The sequence below is a fragment of the Melanerpes formicivorus genome, unplaced genomic scaffold (genome assembly GCF_026170545.1).
Source record: "Melanerpes formicivorus ecotype bairdi unplaced genomic scaffold, bMelFor1.0.p_v2 SCAF_185, whole genome shotgun sequence".
NCBI classification, from domain to species: domain Eukaryota; kingdom Metazoa; phylum Chordata; class Aves; order Piciformes; family Picidae; genus Melanerpes; species Melanerpes formicivorus.
This window is the reverse complement of record NW_027142537.1, coordinates 8,702-30,534: the sequence shown is the minus strand read 5'-3', so window position 1 is coordinate 30,534 and position 21,833 is coordinate 8,702. Positions and strand designations below refer to the sequence as shown.

Sequence of the window (21,833 nt, the reverse complement as noted above, 5' to 3'; positions counted from 1 at the left end):
AGCAAAACAGGGTATGCAAGGTAATTTGGGTAGGTCTAAATACCACAGAAAATTAATCAAGGGAAGAAGCAGCACCTTCACTCCCAAGTTAGCAATTATAGTTGTATCCAGAGCAGTAATGTCTAGAAGTCATTAGAAGTTAGGGAAGCTAAGTATTGCTTGGTGGCATCTGGAATGAGTTGCTGGTTGCAATCCAGCTTCTGCTTGACAGATGTCCCAGAGATCACAATGAGAAATGGCCTACACGTCTTAGCAGAAAACACAGAGCTTAAAGAGGATTATGAAGACTAAGCACAGACACATTTTTTTTTAACCAAAAAAGGCTTTTGAAAAAGGTACTTCTAGCCATAAACTTTCAGATGAATCTTTTCAAAAGTCATTGAAAGGTGTTGCAACAAGGCAGGTGTGGTTTGTGTACCCTGTCTCAAGACTTGCTGAAAGCATATGCTAAGTGCACATAGTTATCATGGTAAATGCATTTGAGTCCCCAAACACCCCAACACAAAACTCCTGTAAACCCTATGGAAACCATGGGAGGCACCCAGCATAACCCAACTCCATGGATTTTGAGATTGAATTAATACTATGTTTTGTACTTCTGAGACAGAGTTAATCAGAGGAAAAAACACACCTCAGACAGAAGCCTTCTTGGAGACAAATGTAGCTATAGTCTACCTAACCAAGAGACCTGACACTATGGCTAGTGCGAGGATCACTTGGGGAAGCAACATATTACCATTGCTACAGAACAGCTATGCAGAATTATTACAGAATACCTGCTAGGAGCAGAATCTATGGATCATGTAGCAGGGAAGGCATTAGTAACATGAGTATGAAAGAAACATTTTCTCCCTCGGTAATGCCTTCTATACAAGGATCCTTGAGCAATCTGCAGGCTTCCTCAAGCAGATCATAAAGTAGTATTCTGACAAGGAGATAGAAGTTACATAAATATCCTGATTCTGCTGTTATTAGGCCCAAAAAGGCAGGTTATGGATCCAGGCTTGGCCTCCTTCAAATGGCAGGAGAGTGCAAATATCAAGTTTTTATTTCTCCCTGTCAATTACCATGCACTCACACTCTCCTTCCCTGGCTTGTGCAGCCAGCTGTAGGCCTGCACACCTCCAAACTCTTGCTCACATTTATTTTTGCAAGCCCAAGTCTGACAAACTACTCAGTGAAGACCACAAGCAAGAACTTTTTCAGGATGTTGAGTTCTCCTTCAGACATAGCAGTTCTCCCTTCTTTCCCACACACCAAAGCAAAGTACCAAGTTCCCTGTAGCTCCTTTTCCCTATCAGTGAGTATATTTTCCTTCAAAGGCAGGAAAAGGAGACAAACACTCAAGTCCTGGGCCAAGCTCATCCTTAGCCTTTACAACCCTGCTCAGAGCACCAGGAAGAGAGAGAGGAGGGGAAAACTTGTGTCCCTATTCTGCAGCTGAGCTGCAGCTTGTCAGCCTTTTCACGTGTTAAGTAGGTTTGCAGCTGCCTGTTAAGCTTTGCAACAGAGCAGGTTCATTTGGGGCCATGCCAGGCTCTCCTGAAAAAAAAAAAAGGGGGGGGGTGGGAAGGAAAAGCATTTATTTATAACTGGCTTGTGAGCTGGAAAACTGGTTCTATATTTAATAGAAAGTGCTTCTAGCAGATCAATCATGGCAGCATTCAGCTTGGGAACTTGTTTGGTTCTTTTCTGAGTATAAGCTACTACACTTATCACATTCCTAGGTCTAATCCTCAGCAGATCTGGGGTCCAATAGCACAATTATTTGCTGTTTAGAGAAAGGCTAATTTATTCCAAATCCTTTAGAAGATTCAGACTTAGAGTTGTGCAGTCTAGTAAAAGAAAGATAGAAACTTCCAAGGTTTTGCTGTCTCACTTTAATTTTGAAAAAGGAAATCAGTGTTTGAATGCACTCTTGCTGCTGTGTGCTGCAGCCACAGGTACCACATCAACCCCAATCCTATAATATTACAGCAAGACCACTTCTACCTTTTGAGGATAAATTCCTCAATGTTTCCATCTAAACAGCAAGGTTAGCAACACTGCATCAGATCTTTTTGGGGAATGCATACTTCAAAGTAAGTTGGTCAAAGTATTTCCCATGGCTGGAAAGTCACTAGATGCATCCAGCCAGGCAAGGCAGTAGCTGCAATGCCCATGTGGAAGCAACAGCTGGATGCAGGCAGATGCTTTGCTCACAGCTGCTTCTGGAGCTGCCCTGCCAATACAACGCAGGTGGTCTTTTGCCACCTTAGCACAAAGGCACAAGACACTGTGAGAGGAGGGCTGCCAAACATGAGGACAGATTGAAGGAATAAAGCTTGTTATGCAGATGATGTCCCAGCTCCAGTCTGGGTAAACTGCAGTCTTTGAATTTGCATTTCCATTGCTTCTTCAAAGGTATGCAGTGCCTGATCTCTCTACCCTGTTGTGAACTGCTTGCCAGGCTGTGAAAAAGCACTGCTGTAACATTCAGTCCCAGACACGGGTACATTCCAGGAGCGAGGGACACTATTTCTGTGTATTTCCTTCTACCCGGACCAGCTCAGCTTGTTTTGAATCTTTCTATTTGTGAAAGACACTGGGGGCAGTTGGCTAAAAAATATACAGATCTCCTTTTATGACTTGGGCTGGACTGCTCTCATGGTGCATTTAAGAAAACTGAGACACAAGGGGTTCTATCTGACCTACTCAAAACATCAGATGGATCAGCAGACAGCTCCAAGCAGAAGAAAAATATTTGCCTTGTTTAAACTCTGTAACCCCTCTTGTATCACCTTCTATTATTCCCTGATCTCTTATTGTTGCTTTCCTAATAATGAGAAACAAATTTTTCCAGGCTCAGACTCTAACTTGGATTGTTCATATAAGACACCATGTGAGGAGATCTCATGCTGATGCAGTGAACCCAGATACTCCATCCAAAAAAGCTTAGAAATCCAATTACATACTAGAATATACATGTGTAACATTACACCACCAAAGACAAATACCATTCTAGGAAATCTTGAGATTTCATTTGCAGCCTGGACATGGAGAAAAGACAGCATGTTCTTGTTTGCATGCCACCACTCAGTTTGTGCATGGAAATGCTTGGTTCCTGAATACAAGGAGTAAAAGTGTCAGTTTTGCCAGTGTGGGTCAAGATCTCGCCCACAAGTACACAGCCCATGTGCTGCCTTTTAAGTCTCACCAACATGCTGAGAGTAGCCAGCACATGCCTTGGTGGTTTAGCAATCTCTACCCTCATTACCCAAACCTCTCTATTCCTCTGGCCTTATGCAGGACCAGTGCTTCCCTCTAGGAGCAGTGAGTGGTTGATATCAGATTCAAAGCCCTTCTGATTCAGAAACAAAGGGCAGTCATGGAACGTGATATATGCTAAATAGCTATATAAACTGTTTACCAAAAGTTCTGTTGTGACCCTGAAAGATACTGGCACTGCTGTGCACTTCAGAGGCAGCATAGTGCAGCTGCTGAAAAATAAGTCTTGGAGGAGGCAAGGCAAAGCTCACTTTTACATGTGCTACTAGTCTGAACAGCATTTTCATCTCCTGTGTCTCAGTCTCCTCATTAATGCTACCAGGATAATTACAGTTAACAACTGGGCATGGTCTGTGGTGAAGCTTTATTAAACACTTGGGTGAAAAGCTGCAGATGTGAGAGAGACTGCATTTATGGACTTTTATTCCATTAGTAGCTAGCTTCTGCCACAAATAGGACCCAAACCAGCTTTGATATCTTAAGGCAAGATCTATTTATGTATCTGCACGCTAAGAAAAACCAGAGTCCTTGAAATGACAGACAAGTAGGTTTCTGTGTTTGGAGATCCTAGCTAACAAGAAGAAGTTATGTGCTGAGCACAGTATGTTTAATCCTCCCTTCTGCCACGAGAGAGAGACACTGGTGAATGGACCCTGTCCTGCACTGCCTGGAAATTCTGAGCTGGCAGCAAAGTGGTACAGAGTAATGAGAACCATAATAGGTATGTGGGCCCTGAGCTTTCCATATTTGTGATGGTCTGTTGGGAGCCCGGGGCAGCAATGTTAGTAGCACATTACATCTTGTGATCTGCCCTGTGGCAATAAGCCTGAATGGACAGTGACGTTAAGACCAGAGTCTTAATGTGTTTTGCAGTGTACAGTCTGGGATGAAGGTAATAATTTAATGAGCTTTTGAAGAATTTGCACCCTTCCAGAAACTTTTGGCTGTGAATAAGCATTAAAACAACTCCCTTCCCATCTCTAACACCAGGGGACTATCACTCTAACCAAACAAATACCAGGTCACAAGGCTATAAAAAGTACCAGAGAGAGTCTTGCAGAGGTGCAATAAAGACTTTACTGTAGTTCTCCCTACTTTTCAAATCACTATCTAATAAAATACATTTCATTAACTTGAGCTCAGAGAGTCCTTCAAAAGCCTTTTGCAGTTTGTTCAAGCAAACTAGCTTTAAAACCCCAAATGCTTCAACCTTACTTCCCAAAACAGAGCACCTGCTAAAAAAAATCTCTTTAGTACTGCAGAAAGTCACTGTCTTGTCACTGCCAAAATCTGGCTGTGTCTGCAAATGTACTGCAAGCTTCTCTTCCTCCCCCTTGCCTGCTAAAATATCCTTTGGGGATTTTTGGCCTGTTTTGTTGTTCATTGATATTGTTCAGCTCATCTGCTGCAATGCTAACAAGCATCCAGAAAGGCAAGGGATATTAGACTGCTTGGGAAGCACTTTTGAACTGCAGAGATAATGAAATATTAGGCTAGCATGTCTCCAGTAATGGAGCTCTTTAAAGGTATAAACATCTACACACAGGTAGCTACAGCCAAGGATGGATGAGATGGCTTTCAGAGTTCCCCTCCCACTCCACAATTTGCTAACTAGCTACAATAAATACTTTCTGCAAGTAACAAGCTGTCAACACCTGGAGTTACATCCTTGGGTATTTTATAAATTGCAGTTAACTGCATTTCTCATTCTCAGACACTCAGTTGAGTTGCTCTGGTTTACAGAAGTACAGCACGTCGGCTGAGCTACATAAATCTTTGCCTTTCACTGATAAAGAGGGAAAATGTGAGCTCTGAGCACTGTTAACCCAGTGTAACTTGACTAATGTCTAAAGTCTCTGACTGCATATGTCAAAATCAAAGGAGGCTGGATCAAACCCATTTAACACTAGGAGGGTAAGAGGATTGGAGGGAAGTTCATCCAAACCACCTTAAACACTTCAGATGGGACCCAGTTAAAGTGTTTCTCTTTCTCTATTGACTACAGAGGGAATCTGCCTTAAACACTGAATTGTGAAGCGCAGTAATCAGACAATGCAAATCATAGGGAAAATTTTCAGCCCTAACCAAAGCCTAGCATCACTGCCCACCCCTCTACTCATATGTGAGGAAGGCTTCACCACAGACTACAGTGCCCACAACAGCCAAGCAGCTTCTGGGTTCAGCACACAGCTTGTGCTCGTGAATTGAACTGTGCTGCTTCTCATCTGGTTTGCAACTATTTTGTCCTAACAACTTAGCTCAGCAATGTAGCTATGCAGGGAGGTTTGTATTTCACAGGAACACTGGCAGAGCTGCTTAAGGGAAATCTGCTCAGTACTTGCTCACTTTAAAGCCTTAATCCTGAAAGTTCACCCAGTTAAGTGCTTCAGCTTGCTGTGTCTATTGCACGTGCCAACGGATCCTGTGTAAGGAAGCACTCAAATCTGAGTGTTAAGTGTGCATTTCCCTATGTTCACAGCGCTAAATCCAAAGACTCTTTTAGAACAACAAAAGCGTAGAGCACACAATGAGATATACAGCTTGGTATCATGGTATCACAGTATTGCTAAGGTTGGAAGAGACCTTGAGGATCATCGAGTCCAACCTGTCACCATAGACCTCATGACTAGACCATGGCACCAAGTGCCACGTCCAATCTCCTCTTGAACACCTCCAGGGATGGTGACTCTACCACCTCCCTGGGCAGCACATTCCAATGACTAAGACTCTCTCGGTGAAGAACTTTCTCCTCACCTCAAGCCTAAACTTCCCCTGGCGCAGTTTGAGACTGTGTCCCCTTGTTCTGGTGCTGGCTAGAGTTAAATATCACTTACTCTTCCCTTATTTCCCCCAGATGTTCACTTGCCAGTACCTGTCCAATATCCTGCCCTGTCCCCGGCTGGAGGAAGCTCTCCATCTACCTGTACCTACTGGCAGCCCATCCTCTCCAGAAGTAGTGGACATTTTCTTAACACACTCATTTTCCAGTGTATTACTTCTGTTTTACCTATGCCCACAGAAACTAATTCTCAACCCCAAAATTTGTCAGAAGCTAAAACCACTGGAAATGGTGTAGAAATCTGGAAAGGAGCAGATTAATGTGGTTCAGTGCTGCAGAGAGCAAACTGGATGTGAGAACCCAGAGCTGCGGTTACAGCGAGCATCGCCACACCGCAATGGGATGTGGTCCTCAGCAGCTTGTGCACGAAGTGCCTCTGGGCAGCAGCTGCTCTGCAGCTGGTGAGGGCTGTCTCTCAGCTCCCTACATTCTCAAGCATGCAGCTGTGGAGAGTGGGGTTTGGCAGCACATGTGGCTGACAGGCACACTCAGTTTGGCCACAGTGCAGGTGGAAAAGAAACAGGGATAACTGCAAGAAGCAGCATTTTTCTTTCCACCTCCATCCTCTTCACATGAAGAAGAAAATCATCACCTTAATACAAGACTCTCCTTCAGACACAGAAGCTTGATTTGTCTGTAGGCAGGACAATGCTGCAGGATAAGGCTGACTACAGCAAAAAGAAGAGACTGCTTCTAGCTGCAGTCCTCAAAGCAACACAGCCTCATTAAAGGAATCCCACCCTCCTCTGGAGATGCGTACACCACAGGGGTGGAAGATGAGGCAGGACATCACACAATTTTTTTGTCATTGTTTGAGAACAAGACACTCAAAACATTTTTGATTAGCTCCCTCTCCTTGGGTCCTTAGAAAATGGAACACTTTATGAAGACTTCTGTTCACTGAGGAACACTTTCTCCTCCTGGCCAGCTTAAGCAAGGAGAGTTGTAAATATAATCGGATCTTGAACCTCGTAAGTCTGCACTTCTGACTCTAGCTCTAGCCACTGGCAAAATTCCCACTGAATCCAGCATGGTCATACCTGGGGTTTTATTCATTCCATGATAAAGGTTTGCTAATCATGGAATCCAGTATCGGATCAGTTTCCAAAGAACACCCATGTTTGGGGTGGCTGCAGCTGGAGTTTCAGTGCTGGTGCTTCTCTGTGGAACTGAGAGCCAGGATTATGATGAGGAGGAGTAAAAAATTCAGCACTTCTTCAGAAGGTTGAGTGGAGGGTTCAGTCAGTGGCCAGCTCCATGACAGCTCAATAGAGTTCATAAGTATATTTATTTTGCCATAAAGACTCTATTATTACTAGGTCCCCAAACCACAACAGTCATGGCAATAAACACGTCTTGAAAAGAGATGTTGTTATTACCTAGAGGCAAGCTGAAAGGGAGGTGTGAATGGAAACTTCTAAAGAGATCACTTGTTACTTTGTTTCTTTCTGGACAATTCCCACATCTCTTTTTTTTTCCCCTCCTACTAAGGGATCTGGATGGAAACATCCTCATCAACTGCACTGCCTTCTTGGCTGTTTGAGACAATTGCTTGGTGACCAGAAAGTGGCACATAGGCTAATTGAGCACAAATCTTTCAAAAGACAGGCATGCTCCCAGTAAATGAGCTATCAGAAAAGCCACACTTCCAAGCAGCCTGTGAGAGGAATAAATGCTTTGCAAAGCAACCAGGCTGTAAGCAGAGGCACAACGTGAGCTTATGCTCTGGATCTTTAAGTCTGAACTTTCTTGTCTATGGGATCAATGTAGGTGCACAGAGAAATACAGAATGCGTGTCTCAAAGTATAAGAGATGCCTAGAGAAGATGCCTGTCTTCTTTCTTGGCTCAGGCAGGGGAAGTTTGCCTGACACACCACTGCTCTTATTAAGGAGCTGATTTTGCTATATGCTGGAGAGCTTTGGCTTTCATGTTCATCAGTGACTTGAGGACATTCAGTGTTTTGCAGGAACAGATCCCCTAGCAGGGTCAAGTTCTGAAGAATTTGATGTCTAGTCCTCTCTTTGCTTTTAAATCTATCACATACCTATTTGTAAAAGGATCAAGCTCACTCCAGAGCAAAGCAACCTCAGCTCTTTTTCTGCTCAACACAGAGAGCTATGCTTTGCATTGATTCTTCAGTGCACCCTTAAAGTTCCCCTTGCACTGCCTGTATCTCAAGAGAAAAAGGAGTATCTTTTACTTATACCAAAGCCTGGTTTAGCTGACTTGAAATAGCCTCCTGAATCTCAGTAAAATCCAGTTCAGTTCAACCTCCTTCCTTTCAGTAGGCAGTTTGCATTGATTTCTTGAGCTATAGTCAGTGCATAGCCATCTCATCTCTGAAACCTTGCTGTTGTTTTCTGCTTTGAATTTCTCATCCTGAAAAAGTGTGTAGAATAAAATGATCACACTGAGCACTTTGGCTGAGGTCAGAGAGATTTCATGGCAGTTACTATAATCTGAGAGACTTCTCCTCACTTGTGGTAATTTAAATTATGACCCTTCTTCTAAAAAAATATCCTCATAGATTCCATACAAATAGAGGACTTGCTCCAGAAATTTCTGGATGTGATTCTCTGGCCCATGTTATGCAGAGCAGAGAATTTGGTCACAATGGTCTCTTCTGACCTTAGCATTTAACAATCTATGAATCATTTAATTTAGTCCTGTGATCTGGTCTCCACTATGTCACTAGCTCTTTTCAAAACAAAGCAGGGGGCCCATGTTCTCTTGAAGAACGGAAGGGACAGAAAAATCAAGGCAAGAAGACCACGAAACAGGGGAGAGGCAGTCAGAAGCCGATTATTGGAAGATGGTGTGGTTTTTTTCTGGTACTGCATGAAGCAAATTTATTCAGCTCAAGTGTCAGTTTGTAGTAAAGTAGCTTCCTGAATTGCTGTGACCTTGCAAGCAATGTTGGGTTGATTTGCCTAAGTGATAGACATGTAGGAAGCCTGCTGTATACATTGAGGTCTGCAGCTGTGGTTTATAAGGTGGCATGTCAAATGTATCATAATGAATTCTGTGGACATAGGCATGAGTTCTGTTGACAAATCACAATAAGCAAGAGCTCACATGCACTTTGTCTAGATGGATGTCGAAGCTCTATGGGTCTCCCTACACCTAAATGTCTGAGGTATATCATATTAGCATGTACACTGAATCACTTACTCTAGCACCAGTCGGTTTCTTCTCGGTATTCTATCCGGAAGCTCATTTAACAGGGTAATTTAAGATGGCAAATTCATTTCTTGGGGGTGATTAATCCAGGCATTTCCCTACAATGCAAAGCACATCTTCCCTTAAGTTTCTTCAGGGACATGAAAACCTGGATTTGAAGCTGGAGTCACACACAGATGTTTCTAACATATTCCTTTCAGGATCTTGTCCCAGCCAGCAAACATTAAGAAATGAAGCCTCACAATACTACTGTAAGGTAATGACCTAGAACTTAAAGGCAAGCAAAGAAACTGTGGATACCTTCTTATTTGCTGGTGCTTTCACACACACCAAATTATTGAGGACCCTACAGTAAAAAACACAGAGCAGAGGTAGCTCTGGGCATGTTCCTGGGCTTTCCATGCTCCTGGGCATCACTTCTCCTCCAGTGATTCTGTGCTTTGCATAGGAGTTAGTTGTGCCAGTATGTACAAAGATAAGTACACTCTGTCTTTGGCCATCCTTGGGACACAGGGTAAAAAGTAGCTCTCTGCTAATGCACCTATAGCACCTGAACCAGGACCAGCTTGTGTCTGGCCAGCTTGGAGATTAGAAAGCAGATCTTGACTCTGCCTTGTTCACATCTGCACAGATATAGCCTACAAAGATAAGGGGCTGGGCCAGGTATTACAACAGGGAGTGTGATGTGCACATCATCTCATGTGAAATGCTTGAGCTCTCTGCTGCATGGAGTGCCCATCTTTCCCTCTCTGAGCTAGGGAGTAGAAACGTGTAGCAGTGAAAGCTCTTGGAGCTTGCAGCTGTATAGTCATTCTGAGCATCCCCACACCAATAAAAGGACATGGCTGGGGCATTCATGAAATCCTAGGAGCCTTATGGAGGTTGCTAAACATTTTCAAATGTCACAAAACATGAGAAACTGAACCAAAATCTTAAACACTTTTTGTTCAGGTTGCATTACAACTGTCTGCTCCAGAGAGGCATTTCACAGATGCCCCTCTGGAGGCTCAGGCACTAGGAAGCATGAAATAAGACACTTACAAGTGGTAACTCAATTCTACCTTCATCAGTAACAGGGAATTAATGGCTAATGGTATTTTACCCAACTATAATTACATATGAAGTATAGTAATGAATGAAGCTGAGAAACATGAGAGGCTTCCTATGCAAAATTATCCCAATTACTCAGTCCTTTTGGTTTTCTAAATATTCAATCAGCAACCTCCTGAGAAAGGATTGTAATACTAGGAATTTCTGCATTTTGCTTGCTTCTACTGATATCCCAAGGAAGGCAGCATGCTTTCCCCAGAAGTTCAGGGGTGCATTTGAAGACAAATTTCTGTTTTGCAGCTGAATCAGCTATTTGGGCCAATAGTTGGAACAGCCTGTCATATTAGAAGGTAAGGAAACTGAGCTTTTATCTTAAACCTGACTAACAAAAAGGAAATTTCTTGCTCTATTGGCATTGTCAGTATAAGCTGAGGTTTACACAGGGTATGCATTTTAAGCTTGTATTAAACTTGATTAACACTGAAATGAACAGCAGTTGACCAAATGTATTTGGTAAACTCTCTAGACAGATAATAAGCACTACATACAACTCATTTAAAGTGTATTAAATTTGCAGAGCATCAAGTTAGTGCTGATTAATATTCATCAGGAGCATATCTCAGTGTAACAGTCCTCCTTCTGCTATCCTGAGAGAACTTCATGTACCACTAAGAATGACCAACCTGTTTATTCCTAACCTATTCACCGCCTTCTCAAAGGTTGTGCAGGATGTCATCACTCCATACCCATGATTAATGGCTGTGGGAGCATAATCCCTGGATATATCCCCTTTCTGGAGAGATTCAGAGGCCTGACACCAGCAAAGAAGACTGTAGGTTCCACTAAGTGTCACAGTGTGATTGGCAGTCTGTTCTCTGCAGAGATAGCAATAAGATCTTGGCAACTCTCCCATCACTGCTTTCCTAGTAGCAAAACACAGCACTAGTAAGAACATAACTTTTTCCCATGACCAACATTGTGGCCCAAAGCATGGTCTCACCCACCCTGTCCAGGAAGAGCTAGAAAATTGCCCAATTAGTTAAAACACAAGCTGGATCATAGGATGCTAACAAAGGAATTTGGTGGGTTGGTCCCAAGTTGCCAAACTCCAAAGTTGTATGAGTGGTAGCACCAGGAAAATGGTGTTCAGGATGTGGAAAGAAAGACTAGAACAAAACCTTTGACTCTGTCCTGTAAGTAGCTGCCACTTGACAACTCTCATTAGTGCCATACAAGGGAACAGAAGGCCCCTGTGCACTCACAAGTTTCTTCTTGTTGGCATGATTTTCACGTACCACAAGCTCCCCTGCTCACTTCAGGGGCTGGTTTCCATCACTTCTCTCAGACTTGCTTGAGCTTGTATCAGACACACCCACTTCTCTCCATCCTTGTTTCACATCCACTTCTCTACATCTTTTCATAACCCTGCTCTGCCATTATTTTTGCAGCACCATCTGTCCAGGATGGACTTGTCTGCTTTTGCTCAAACCAAATTCTTCCTGAGAAACAAATGCACAATTTTAGCAAGTCTGAAATCAAAACTCCAGCTCATAATACAAGGAAATACATCTGACTGCCTCCAGTTCAGAGTTCCCACCTGGTAGACATTTGCAATGCACTGCCAGGGGATTGTTTCATCTTCTGGATATGTGCTTCACTGCACAAGCCAGTTCTTCCCCAGGTGTCTCATGTGAGGCCTTCCCTACCAAATGACAACCTGCTGCCTTTGTGCAAGATAGTGGCAATGGTTCAGAAAGAACAAGATTGGAAGCAGCAGGTTAGAAGGGAAAACACAGAGTGTCGACATTGGAGGGGACTGAATCCCTGCCATCAAACTCCAAATGCTTCCAGTGCTGAGGGAGGGGGAAGCAAAAAAGGAAAATATTCTGCATGCCAGATCTACAGCCAGTGCAAGTCAGCACAACCCTGGTGCTATCTGGCTGGCTTCACCCACAGACCCCCCACCCCTTCCATAAGGAAAGTCATATAAAGCACATACACACAGGACACCTATCTCAAATGCAGAGGGGGGAAAAAATCCCAGCTGTGCAAAATGAATGTCCAGCTGCAGTAGTGCCAGGTAAATTTGCACCGGCTTTCAACTTACTTTAGCAAGTAGGTATCATATAAAGGAACAGCTCAGGAAAGGCATTTCAGAAATAAAAAAATCAAGCTGAGTTGCAGCCAGCTTCTCAATTCCCTCAGCACCCTTTACTTAGGCAGCTTTCCAATTAGTGTCAATGAAAGTTTTGCCTGAGCAGCAACCAAGTAAAAATAGATGCTGAATATCGGGATTCGGCCCAGAGCCTTTCATACACAGAAATAGACAGACCCTCGCACAAGCACGCACAGAGAGGGCAAACCTCAGGAGTGATAACGAGCTTTGATTTTTTCATCAGCCACAAAAACGTCAACTATGCTCCCAGTACATTCCACAACAGAGCAATATTTATTTTTGATCTCTGCAGTGGTTTCACGCTGCACATTACATAAGCCAGTCATTCCCCATACAGTAATGGAAACAGACGGCATTTGCCGCGGTTTATTTTTTGCATCAGGCATTCTTTGGCAGATACTCATGGGAAACAATATGGCAGGGGAATGGCATTAGACTTCCTCTGCAAACACCAGGAAGGCCGTGAACAAGCAGCGCAGGGCTTTCGCTCTTTTTTTGGAACTGCTGCAGGAGCTAATGGGCTCATCTTGCCCCCTTTGCATAGCTAGGGGATCTCACGTGGTCTGAGGGCAGATTCACTAACAGAACAAATTTGGCTCTGGTGCCCATAAAACAGCAGTCTCTGCAGTGAGCTCCACTCCTTTTCCAAAGCTTGAAGGCACCAAAGCCTTTTTTTGCTGCTCTTTTTACCTGAGTGAGATCCAAACAATGCTGAGAGTGAAATCACCCTTCCCACAAGTCCCATTATTTCCCTTGGATCTCTACCAGCAGAGCACCATCCTGTAGAGAGTGAGACTGAGACACCTGGGGCTGTTTAGTCTTGAGAAGAGAAGACTGAGAGGGGATTTCATCAATGTCTCTAAATATCTGAGGGGTGGGTGGAGGGGCCAAAACTCTTCTTGGTGGTGCACAGTAATAAGACAAGGAACAATGGATCCAAGCTTGAACATAAAAGATTTCACCTCAACACAAGGAGAAACATCTTTCCAGTGAGGGTGACAGAGCACTGGAACAGGCTGCCCAGAGAGGCTGTAAAGTCTCCTTCTCTGGACACATTCAAAACCCCTCTGGACACATTCCTGTGCAGACTACCCTAGGTGATCCTATTTTGGCAGGGGAGTTGGACCAAATGATCTCTGGAGGTCCCTTCCAACCTCTAATGTACTGTGATACTGTGACTTCTTCACTGAGCCTTAGACCCTGAAATATAATACTAGACTGAGTATAATGTTATTAATGTTATTAAGAGGACTGACCAGTTAATATTGACACCAGCATTAACTACACAAAATAGTTACTCAAGAACATGCTGCTGCACAGCCTCTGTGAGCCTTTCCAGCTGTGCTTCAGGCTGAGGTTTGGACAGCCTGCTTCCCACTGTTAGACATAGGAGGGAGAAAGCTGAAATATCACAAATTTCACAGAGTTGTTTCTTGAGCTTTTGGAAACAAGCTGAAAGAAAAGGAGCAGCTTCAGCCATCCCTCCCACACTAAAATAGAATTATTCAAGCTGGAGTGAAAAACCTCTCTTGTCAGATCCAAGCAAGCCACCCTGTCCACCAGGTACTGAATATCTTGAATCCCACTGGCAACATGGAGGAACCAGAAGCACTTAGCATATGACAAGTTGGGCCTTAAACTTGTGATTATGCAGAGCACCATCTCTTCCTGGGCCTCACTCCACACTTGCATGGTGCTGAAAGCCTTGCAGAGGGCTTGGCATTCAGGGCACACTGTGCTCTGCAAGTTACAAGTGCTGCCAAACACTTCCTGGGCAGACCATTAACATCTGATTCTGCAACAGCAGAATCAGTGGAAAAACTGTGATGGAAGAACTCAGAATATGCCCCTCGGGGAGCTAGCAAAAGCTGGAAGCAGCTTTTGCAGGTTTTATTGGCAGGGATCAGAAGACAGCAATAAAGATTGAAGTCTGCCCCTTCTCTATAACCCACGGGAAGCTGTTCTCCTTGGTGCATGATTGCTTACAAACTCTGAAGGACCATAATGGCTGGAGGTTTAGCGTGCCTTTCTTTTCCAGCAAACATGTGTGATTATTTTTTGCACCCTTGCTGAAAAGAACAGAGCAGACTGTACTCCAGCACTTTGTCACCTTAGGACATGTGATCAATGTTCACATGTGTCACACTCAGACTTACGCCAGCCTGTTAGCAGAACAGAAATAGTAAAGGCAACGAGAGATGAGCTGCATTTCCACAGCCCTCCAGCTGTCAAGAGGAGCAGAAATAAGCTGCATGGAGGAGACAGGCCAAACCAGAAATAATCCATCATGTGCCATGGTTCCCAGATTCTTTGGGATCCTTTCCGAGGCATCTGATGTCAGGCATTGAGCATGTCAGTACAACTTGCACTTGGGTGATTTTCCATCTGTAGCTGCTGTTTCTGATATTACATGCAGGGTTACCACTGACATGTATCACTTTATGAACAGCTGGAGGAGCAGTGGCCAACCTTTCTTCACAGAACCACAAGACACACTATATTGCTCTGCAAACCTGGAAATATGTCACACAGGCAAGGATAGCAGCTCCAGCGGGGTCTTACTGCTCAAGTGAGTGATGCCAACAGGCTGTTTGTGCAGTGACAGCAGCCTTAGCCCCCTCTTGGTTTATTTCCAAATCGATCTGAAGTCACAGAGAAGCCTCCAGAGCCCCATAGGCCCACACTGCTGGTTTTGTGACCTAGTCAGTACATGAAGGGGTGTACTTATGAAACAACTACGACTTCATACCCACACAACCACCTTAAGAAATATGAAGACATTTATAAGAGGAGTCAAGAAAGCAGCTAGAGAAAGGCAGATCTGTAAATCTTTAGTCTAAGCACATCTGGGCCATTTTTGAGGGGGGAGTACCCGAGTTTTCAGTGTCTGGTCAGACCAGCAAAATAGCACTCAGAGAAAATACTAGCACAAGAGGACAAGGATGCTACAACAAACCTCCCTACCTTACCTGCTGTTACTGTTGAGAGTCACATGTGACAGGGCACCCACTGTTGCTACCTTCCTCCCTCCATCAAATCAGCATTGCATTTGGCCCTCAGTGTAGCCAGCTACTTGTATCACTCCCAGCTTTGCAGGAAGGTCCAAAGGTGTCAAAGGATATGGACTTCCATTACACCAGCCATATTCCATGGTACAAAGACCAGTCTTACACAGACAGGTTCATCTCCTGTCCACCTACCTCTGACACCAGCTTCCCTGCATGGGAGCAAGTTCTGCTAGAAGATCCCTTTGTTAAAAGCTTTTTTAAACAACAAAAGCCCTAAACAAGTAGAGGTTCCTCCATCAGTGAAGACAACACTTCTTTTCTGCCCCAAACCTGGCCACCAGTCTTGTCCTGCTCATTCCCTCTAAAGGCAGATACCAAATTCATGCAGATCTTTCATGGCTCTATACTCTGCTCCCACCCAGTCCTGGCTAGACATGGAAAGGGAGAACAGAGCACACCCCTGCCCTGGAGACACTAGTCCAGAGAAAGAGATGTCTGGATCATCCAGAGTGCACACATTTTGCCAGCACTCTTCCACTCATTCTTCATCACAGTTTCTATCAATTCACAACATGTTACATATTTAAAGTAGTTATGAGGAGAAATTTATCCACACAAACAAGGCAGTTAAAAATTAACTATATTGGTACAGTTAAGATTATTTTGGAAAGTAGAATGCCCTCAGGAAATAGTAGTATTAAAAACCAGACAGTTTCATGGCATCTCTGTTTCCTGTATGGTTGAAACTATAGTACCACAAACATTAGAAGGTGTGGAAAGATGCAACTCTCACATGTTCAGAAGTAAAATACTGAAGGTCAGCTGAGTCGTCACTGAACAGTACACTAAGTGAAACATAAAAAATTAAAAGGTACTCAAGAAATGCCAACCAACTGAAGAAAACACGGTCACATTTCTTGGCCATATGAGCCAGCTGAACTTTCTGTTCCCTTCTGTCATTTAATCCCAGCTTTTCCCAAGTGATCAAAGACTGCTTCAAAGGAGACTGCTCACCAGAGTGCCCAGAAGCTGCACAGCCCTCCTTTTCCAAATTCAACACCTCCTGAGCTACTGCCTTTCATACCATCAAAAGGGTCATATGGGCATATTTTAGACCCTAAGCAATCCTTTTCAGTATTCACAGCAACAAGTTAACTGCTTCTCCAGTTCTTGCCTTTATCCAGGGAACTTTGCAGGTTTATTTTAAGACTCTTCTGATTTCTGATGGTTTTCCTTCCCTTGCCTAATCCTTCATTGATCTTTAATGTTCTTCCACAAAGTCTTGCCACCCTCCTCTGATGCTCATTTCCTTCTCCAAGTGAAGTTACCCTCCTTTTGTCTCCCCAAGCCTTATATACTTCTTTTCTCTTCCCTCATTCAGTTGTTGCAATTGAGGTCCTCTAGCCAACCAGATTCAACGGACAGCTTTCTGCACAGGGCTCTCTTCAAATCTCAGCTCTCTCCCTGCCCAAGTGCGCTCCCTGCTCACACAAAAAGAATTGGGTCATCTGATTGCAAGTGTAAACAACAAAAGCTACAGCAACAGATGTTACAGCAACACAGAAATGCAGGCTGTTAAGTGATCCGGTTTACCATGACCTGGTTTTGAGTCACTCTCTGTATCAAGGATGCTCTGAAAAGTAGGGCTTAAAAGATGAAAACTCTGCATGTATCCAAAGCTCTGTGCATAGTTATATGGCTGCAGTGCTCCTGCAGCCAAAGAAAAGAGCAGAAGGTGGCATTTGTGCAGAATAATACAACTGCAACTGCCAGCACTGATTTCAAGCCATAATGCTCACATGTGCCACCTGAGGATTAGGTGAAGGGTTCAGCAGACATGACAATAGAGTGACAAACACAGTTATTCTACACTGCGGTAGCCTGGATCATCACTGGTTTGTAGAGCTTGGTTTCACCACTGGGTTGTAGAGCTTGGTTTCACCACTGCCAGCTACTTGCTGCAGTCATTCCTGCTGAATGAAAAATATTTGTGGAAGCCTGAACTAGATTAGTACAAATCTGTGTAAACTAACCACAGGTGCCACACTATTCAGTCAGCAGAAGCAGGTGTCTGCAAGGTTAAAAACCATCCCATGTTTTGGAGAGTTCTCCCATCAGTGCCTCATTTGTGGTGACAATAGGACCAGGATTACTGCAGTACCACTGTGGTTATTTGGCTATTTTTCTCATATAATTCTCATGCTTACAAGCATAGGAGCAGCAGTTTTCACCAGGCTCTGCAGGAGAGTAGAGTTGGATCCCTTTCTGCCTCATTCCCTTCTATGTGATGCAAGAGCTGGACAGTTCAGTCTCCATATCTTCAGCTATTCACATACCACAAGCCAGCAGAGATGGTCACAAAAACATAACCTTTTACTAAAAGTAAATCATAACAAGCTATTCTATGTTGAGGTGTTGTTGGAAACAATTCCTTCGCTTCTTAGTTAAGGAACTCAACACCCTCTAAAGTCAACAGCACAACCTATTGCCACTAATTCCCAGCTCTGGCAAAAGAGCTAAAGTTTGTGTTTCTAATCAACTCCACTATCAGTGCTTGGGTTTTTTTTGAGTGATTCACTTGGACCCAGGAGGGAATCCCAGAAGACAACCCAGGCACAGAGATCCCATAGCATTCATTTAACCTGCTCCCACCCAAACCTTTCCCCCTTTAAATAAAACTTTTCAACAGTTTAATTCCAGCTCCAACTCCAACTTCTTTCTCATTCTCTTATGGGGCCCTACTGAAAGTCTGGGACTCACCAACATTAAGGATTAGACCATACATGGCTGTCCTAGCACAGAACAGAGGGAACATCATGTAATTTCCATTTTTCTCCCGGTTGTGCTCTTTGAAACCCCCACACTACTTATGGTTTCCACGCCACATATTCTTCTGTCCGTTGCCATGGTGCAGCCACTGGTTTGTCATTAATATTGTGGGTAACTTCAGATCCTTGACCTCAGGGCTTTCAGAGCTTTTCATGGTGTATTTTCCTCTTGATTGAATTGCTCTGCATTCCCAAGCACAGCTAAAACAAAAATAAAACACTGCTGCTTTTGAATGGGGGAAAATTCATTTCACAAAGACAGGCTAGCAATGGCTGGAAACCATTGAAGAACAGCAGATTAAAAGGAAAACAGCCATTCTCTGCAGACGTAGTGACTGTGGTGTGGATTGAAATTTACCTACAGCATCTGAGGGACACTACGCTCCCCCGGGCCTGTGCGTGCACTCAATAGCTGTCCCAGTTTTGACACTGAAATTATGTTGCCCCACAGCCAGAGGACCTGAAATAATTCTATAAATTCTCATCCATGAAGTTTCACAACAGAGCTACTACGTGTTTCCAGTTTGTAGACAGGATGGCTAAGGTACAGAAACAGTAAGCTAATGATGGATGTACCTGGCGGCTTCCCATGCGTTTTCCCTACCTTGATTTGTCTTCTTGCCTCAGGGGCCTGCAGGGGTACTTGCACATCTAGGGACACTTCAGTTCCACAGCAGGCCTGTGCAAATGCTTTTGTGTCTATGATTTTTGCCCAGTGGGATTATTACCTCAGTAAGTCAAATGTTGTCTGCCATTCCCCATATTCAAACCTTGAACTGATTGGAAGCAGAACTTCAGCATTTTTTAACAGTAGTGGTATTTTTCACTCCAGAAAGCAGTCCGTTTCCAAAGTCCATTAGAAATCAGTAAGTTCACATATACTAGACTGAGTCTGTGGTATCTCTGCTTAACAGATGTCTGATTATTACTTTTTTTCAGTCTGAAGAAAATAGGCATTACCATGGAAAACATGATAATTGCCACAGGAAAACTGCAAAGCTAAACTCCCCGTCAAGTTAACAGATCTTAAAAACTACATGTTCTTAAAGAAGTTGCTTTCATACAAGCTCTTTCTGTTAAATGAGCTCCCAGAAACATGGATTTGCATTAAAAAGGCCTGAGCCATTGCATTTTTGAAGATCCAACCCTCCTGCTCAGCCTGGTAGTTTGTTTGGAGAGGGGCCCATCAGTATATAAAAGCCCCAAAGGAAGAGCAGCACCAGTATTTTCTTTTCTTCTTTAAAGTATTACTTGTTTAAAGAGAAAAATGCATCTATTGCCTATTTGGGGAAGATACTTCAGAAGCTGCAAACAAAATGCCTGAGTCTACATGTGGTGCAATACTGCATGCATGAGGCAGGCAGTTTCATGCACTTTAAAATGCCTAATAGGAGGTCTGAGGATGGCAGTAAGCACTTGATTATATCAGAATCAATACAAGCAACCTGCCTGGAAAAATAAAGAGCAGCACATGGACAGTAAGATACTAAGCCTGAGGGCTTTTCTGCAAGTCATAGAATCATTAAGGTTGGAAAAGACTTCAAAGATCATAAAGTCCAATTGCTGGGAAAGCAAACAGCAAGCAAAGGAAAAAAGGGAAAAAGGAGCATAAAGGTACATCCATCCTCCTCAGATCTGGGGCTTGGCTGATCTCGCGTTGCCACGGAAGCAACTTGAAGACTGCTTTCACCTCAAATCTGTCTGCCCTACTCCCCTTACAGGGCAAGAAAACCATACCCTGATGACAGTGTAGCCGTATCACACAGTGTTTAGGGACAAAACCCTCTCTCTGACACTGACACGTCCCTCTTGCCAGAGGCTGGGAGTAGAGCCAATCCCACAACTTCTTCCCAGCAGAATAAGGACTCCCTTTACGATTTGCTCAGTCAAGAGGACACTCCAGCTGGCTTTGCTCCCCTGAGAGGCCTTAAGTCCTGTGTATCTGCCTTGCCAGGCCAGCTATACCGGAGCCACTCTTTCACTATTGCAAGGAGGGTGAGTTTGCTGTGAGATCTCCCAGGCAGCCCGTTTGAAAGCCTTTCATTGGGAAGGCTGGTCACATTCCCCTTTAGAAAAAAATGCTGCCTGACAAACAGCCTTGTTCCTCAGATCCCTGTCTGGAATACGGAGAAAAGAGTTTTTTCAAAAAGGACTGTGAAATCCCAGAGTTCCTCAGGGAAAAGTGTCTCTGTGTGTCAATGTGCCTCATGACTTGCAGAAGGGCTGGACCTGATGAATATTCCTATGAAAGTGGCTTTTTTTTTTTGGAGGGGGTGGGAGGAATGCTGAGGATTTATAAAAGTCCAACAGAAATATGGGAACTTGCCAAACATCCCTTCCGGGCTGAATTGTGTGAGATGCTGAACATTGCCATCTCCTCCTGAATACAACAGTTAAACCCACCAAGATCATAATTTAGTTTTCCTCATGTTATCAGCCTCACACTCGAGATACTCTCTTTGGATCCAGTTACCAGAATACTGATTCCCAGTGTCAGAGGTGACTTGGTTGGTTGGTTGGGTTTTTTATGCATTTATTAACAATAAAAATGCTGCAAGTGGGATCTCTGTCTCTGTATTGCAAAAAGGCCACATCTGTCCCCAGAACACAGTAAATCATGCAGGATTAGATTAATAAACTCTGCTCTAAATCAGACTCAAAGCATCTGTACTATGCTTAGGAAGAGCAAAATGAGGATACCTACAAAAACTGAGCTTCCTGGCCTTTTCCAGGCCCAAATCTATTTATTCATCTGCATCACTTCCAGAGTAGAACCAGTGCTATCATGAAGCATGTGGGGTCTTTCCATCTCCAGTTCTAGGGTTGGGTCAATGTCCATGACAGAGACCTGATATGTCTCGAGTCCATCAGAGAACTGACCTGAGTGCAAACCTTCATTTACTGTGCTGATGCATCTCAGCAGCCTCATCTTTCTATCTTTGCAACATACTGACCTGATTTTAAGAGATGAATACAACTGAGAGCGTTGCATGGAAAAGTAATTTGCAGATACCTGTTAACACCCTCAAGGAGCTGTTCTATCCATACATAAGTATGGCTTTTATAAGCAAACAGAACCTTAACATGCATTTAATTTCCTCATCTCTGCTCTGCAGGGGTCAGGATTCATCATGGACATAGAACTGTACTTCATTATGACAGAGGAAAGACATCTACGTGCATCAGAACAGAATTTTTAACTTGGAAGCATTTCATTAGGCAAGCTTTATCCCACATGGAGAACATGATGCTGGAGTGGAAACAGCTTAACCCATTTTATAAATTGGCCTGAATCAAGGTAAACAGCAGGCCTTGATTCTAGCCATGGCATTGCATGATTCTCTTACTGGATGATGATATAATTTCATTGCTGTTGATTAACTAAGTTTGTTAGCATCTACAGTAGTCATCTATCTGTGCCTTGAGGTCTCCAATTATTTCTCTACCAAAGTTCTGACCTGCTTACATATCTTCCAATTACCTA

General features: G+C 43.6%; 1 protein-coding gene across 1 annotated transcript in view; it reads right to left on the bottom strand.

Moving 5' to 3' along the window:
• Positions 1-16,569, bottom strand: part of SLC41A3 (solute carrier family 41 member 3) — a 50,255-nt gene extending 33,686 nt beyond the window's left edge. Inside the window, exon 1 of the mRNA XM_068169472.1 lies at positions 16,536-16,569. The gene's annotated coding sequence lies outside the window, so the exon portion shown is untranslated. The remainder of the gene's footprint in view (positions 1-16,535) is intronic.
• Between the last annotated feature and the right edge of the window lie 5,264 nt (positions 16,570-21,833).